The sequence below is a fragment of the Mercenaria mercenaria genome, chromosome 7 (genome assembly GCF_021730395.1).
Source record: "Mercenaria mercenaria strain notata chromosome 7, MADL_Memer_1, whole genome shotgun sequence".
Lineage (NCBI taxonomy): Eukaryota > Metazoa > Mollusca > Bivalvia > Venerida > Veneridae > Mercenaria > Mercenaria mercenaria.
Window position 1 is genome coordinate 5,177,243 of NC_069367.1, and position 5,075 is coordinate 5,182,317.

Consider the following 5,075-nt stretch of genomic DNA (forward strand, 5'->3'; position numbering starts at 1 on the left):
TAATACTGTAATAAAAAGGTGTGAAAATGATAGACTGGTATGCTGCTTCACTGTTAATATAATACAACAGTATTCACTGTTAATATAATATAACAGTATTCACTGTTAATATAATACTGTACAGACAGCGACTAAACTCCATTCGCTACTTTGCCAATTTCTTAAAAATTTCCGTAAATACTTTTTTTGAAATTATAAGAGTAAACATATAATTATTAACAAGTTATTAATAAAATATAAAAAAAAATCAAAAATACCAATTCCTGCAAAGAATTGCTCAGTTTACTACACAACCGCATTTTTACGAAAGTCATAAAAAGGACGCATAGAAGATGTATTTTTAGAACACGAGTGAATACCATTTTATAAGAATACGGTGGTGCAGAATTTGAGTTTTACCCTAGAAAATGGTGAAATATTACGAAATTTATTAAATGCTCTTTTCGATAAGGCATCCCAAAGACGTTATTTTGTTTGTGTTGTCATTCCCACCCCTCATAATATTTCCATTGATTATAAATTCTTGACATTTTAGTGTATTTTTGAGAGTTTTCATTATGGGTTAAGTGTTTAAATGAGTTTTATATGGTTACATCATTTGATTTTCTTGAAAGGTTGGAATGTTATCATAAACACATTGTTATGAGCATACGACAAATTTAAAAAAAAGTACTTCCAGTAATAAAATCTGTAAAAGGAATCTTTGGAACAAAGTTGCAACAAATACAAGTAGTACAATGCTATCTTAACCCTTAACCTGCTATATTTCTATAATGGACTGGTCCATCTTTCAATTTTGACAGTACCACTTATTACTCAAAGGGGTTTTCACTGAAAATTTACTGACTGAATAGCGAACAGTGCAGACCATGATCAGACTGCACGGATGTGCAGGCTGATCTTGGTCTGCACTGGTCGCAAAGGCAGAATCATCTGCCGCCAGCAGACTAAGGGTTAACATATATTTTACGATTCTATTTTTTTTTCAAAAAAGCCACAATACTACACATGAGCAGGATACCATACACCAGTTATAATAATACAGCTTTGCAACTAATGAAGTTTCACTAATATGTGGTCAAATAAAAATACAAAATTTAAATTTGTTAAGATGAAGTCGTGAAGTGAATAAAATGATATCCTTGCATAACTCGATTTTGTTGAAATTCTATTATGTTCTTAAAAACATACGTTTCTGCATATGTGAAAAAGTTTGTTATATGACGTTTTTAAAATTGCAAAATATCATGGAGGCGTTATTAATTTTGTTAAGTATGATATGCGTAATGTAATTGTCAATTTGATAATAGATTTAAACTAATCCTATTAAAATGAAATTTAACCTGAGTTTCTTTCTGTAAGAGTAGTCATATACTTTTATTGTCGATTACACTTCTTATTCCTTTACGCATAATAACATTGCACAACAAATTTGGCCACTTCATTGATCACACCCTTTATGTTATTCAATAACTTGTTATTTATTTATCTAACCTATAAGTTTTGTCTGATGGTAATTCTGCTGATTATATTTTGTTTTCAATTTTGAAATAGATCATCATTCAAAATTTATTGTATTTTGAAGTCAGTTCATTGAACTAAAAGCATTGCCGTGTTTATTAAGATATCATTTGAAATTATGTGATTAAAATGCAATTTAGTAATAAAAGTTATATTATATTACCTAGGAGAATTTTGCTTGACTGCATTAGCTAGAATAAGCACGAAACCGACCCTTAACTGCCGTCAGTGTAAGATATCTATGGGAGGGAAATAGTCAACTTTGATTAAAAACGATTGTTTTTGTATTAAAAAAAACATCATTTGCGTGAAGATATTTTATATATACATTTATGTTTGTTTTGGGTTTAACGCTATTTTGCAACAGTATTTTAGTTATCTAACGGCGGGTATATTGGCTTTGCGGTTTATTTTCAAGTAAATAAATCTCTAAAACGATACTTAGTAAGGATAACAAATAACAAAATACTCGACTTGAATGAGTCTATTCATGGTGGGTAATAAATACAGATATAGATATGGTTACTTTTGAAAATGCAGGTCAAACCAATTTCTTTAAAATACCACACATATATAATATCAAGATAACTACAAAGTATTTGTTACCAACATAATGTTCTAAACGTCTGAGAAATTTCTTGAATTTACTTAATTTATGTTAACAAATAGTGTCAAAATATCGAATAGGACGTTGCAAGGGTAAATAAGGTAAGTGCGTATAATGATAAACTGTTAGACCATTAATTAATTGTTTGAATTATTGAAGTGTATGCTTCATTTCTTTTTGCGCCTGTTTTAGAGGGACAATGTAAAATCCAGTTATTCCGTTCTTTTTGATATGCTTATTGTTTATATTATAAAAGATAAGCTATAGAGACAGTAAAAGAAAAGAAGATTTAAGTTGCATAAAATGTATTGAATATTCCATATATAAAATATCATATTGTTAAATCTGTCAGGCTGACACACTATTTTGTCACAGTAAAAACGTCTCTAAAAGTTACAACATTGGAAACGATCAAATGTATTGTTTAAAACAATAAGTCTGTTTTACAAAACAAGTTACATGGAAATTTATAATTTATTACGGCCATAACAACTTGGAGCAAAACGTATTTCCTTTCAGATATAATGAAAGGTTATTTGCATCGTCAACCGAACATAATACCTATAAAAATACAAATACCTTGCTAAAAGGCCCATTTTAATGCTTTATAATAGATTATAATCACATATAATGTGCTAAACGAAGGGCCATTGTTCTAAAATAAATAAATTGTTTGTTCAATAAACGTTGAACAATAAAATCTTGATGCTATTTGGAAATCTTACACTGTTAAACGATTTTAGATATAACAGGTCCTTTGTTAAAGTATTGATACTTTGTACATTTCTTTTTACAGCTGCCGAATCTATAGCAAAAACAAACAGATCAACCAAATGGCCTGAATGCTTCTCTTATAACCTCTTCAATAGCATTTGTCAACTCAAATAGGCCGCTTTTGATACCACATCCGATATTTTTGTGACACATTTCTGATGAAATCTCTGTGATCATTATGAGGTAATGAGTCAGTTTGTTCATTTTATTGTTTATAAACAAAACCAATATTGTTTATATGACCTAAATATCCCGATATTACCCAAATTTTTGTAAGGAAATATTTGTTGAATTAACAGTCAAAGCCGTTCAACAACAGGCGACTGAAAAAGGTACGACTAAAGGAACAGATAAGATAATATCGACAAACTTATCAACCTTTAGATCAAGTTTAAATAAACAATTATTGGTCAGACAAAGCTAAAATTGGCGGTAAGATATATTTTGCAGTAGAGTTTATTTCGTGTTTCTTTCAAACATGTACAAGACCATTGCATAGGCAAGCAGTACAGGATATCGAGTTCCTCATTTGCCGAGTGATACAGATATGGACAAAGCACGAGTGTTTGTAACATAATGTAGTATTAACTTAAGGATTAATTAGAATTAGGGGTCTATTAGGCAATATCGAGTTTTCTTATTTGACTGGCAAAGTGTACCAGAAAAACTGCTTCAGAGTGGGTCTCTGTTACTTTTTCCAGCGTTATTTAGGCGTTCCACTCCGCTTTTACTAGCGACGTTATGACGTAATTATCGTCACACACACAAGAGTACTGTGTAATGGATACAATTTGTCTTTGACAACCGGAAAGGTCTATCGTGGTGGTTTATCTGTTTATAATGTTTTGGTCTGATTACTATCACTTAATTACAAAAGATTTTACTTTTTGCGTGGTTTTGTTTTAAAGTAGCATTGAATTGTTTTGTTTACACTTAGTGTTGCAGTTTTAAATAAAGATATTATAAAGGAAATGAACAATTGTTTGAAAATCTTAGATGAAGCGGTTTCATTTGTTTTCGTACCTTCTGCAGCAGACGATGTTTGGTGATACGAGTATAGTTACAGAAGTTCATTTCACAACTCTAAATGACACCGTGGTCCACTGTTCAATCCGCGAAGCGGAATTTTGTGTATGAGTTCTCAGTCAGAAAACTGCACATGGACTGAATTGCTTACTGAAATAACAGCAATGATGCAACTGAAATAAAAGACAGTTAAACAGTGTTTTCGGAAAGGTGGCGTAAAAGCGTACTCTTCAAATTCATGCTCAAGCCCATGTATGAAATGCACAAACTCATTTACGTATGTTTTATGTCTTGCCTTATGATCTGGGTGACGTCACATTAGTGATGACAAAATATGAAAACCAGGTTAATTCAAATAGGTCCGGCCAGAAGAAGAGACAATAAATTTCGTGCTGTGTTGTCGACTTTGTCTAACGCTACTGTTTACGGAAAATGAATCGCTGTGTGGATTGTTGCACGTGGTAACAGCGTTCTGCAGAAAGACAGCTTATAGACGGCCATGTTTTGCTACTTTAGAGAAACCTATATAAATGTCTAGTATAGTTTATGACATCTACTATAGAAGAAGGTATTAGAATAATTTTTGTGATGAAATTTATATACCTATAACATTCTGTTCTTTAATAAAATTATAAACTATATCGAAGGCAATTTTACAGTGATAATGAAGCTCCATTTCATGAGAAGTAGCAAAAACCTTATAGTTTGCAAATATTTATTTAATTCCTTGTTGCGATTTATATTTATTGTCATTCACGAGTTTTTGTTGATTGTTGTACTTTATTTTGATCCAATAGGATATATAATGCACTCAACAAGCCTTTAAAGAAACATTATTTACGACGTCCGCCGGTAATAGCTATTGAAACATGTGTATATTATCGCTACATTAGAAACAAAATGCTTATTCCAGGTGATATACTGTTAAATTAAATATCCATTTCGAGATGGTATACGTTGTCGCAGGCGAGCTTTGACAAAAGGGTCAAGTTTTTTGGTATTAACAAGAGAAATTTTATTGTTGATTAGATGCAAGTATTCTAAAGATATGCCATTTCAAAGGATAAAGTCCATAGTATTCGTGATTTAGTGGTTTTCATTAAACATTTTGCAAACACAATCGAGAGCAATACTAGGTACAATAAGC

General features: G+C 31.1%; 1 long non-coding RNA gene across 1 annotated transcript; it reads left to right on the forward strand.

Moving 5' to 3' along the window:
- The first annotated feature begins 2,034 nt into the window (after positions 1-2,034).
- LOC123555666 (uncharacterized) lies at positions 2,035-4,569 on the forward strand. Its single transcript, XR_006687363.2, has 3 exons — positions 2,035-2,229; positions 2,925-3,085; positions 3,935-4,569. It is a non-coding gene; the product is annotated as an uncharacterized LOC123555666 (long non-coding RNA).
- Positions 4,570-5,075: the final 506 nt, after the last annotated feature.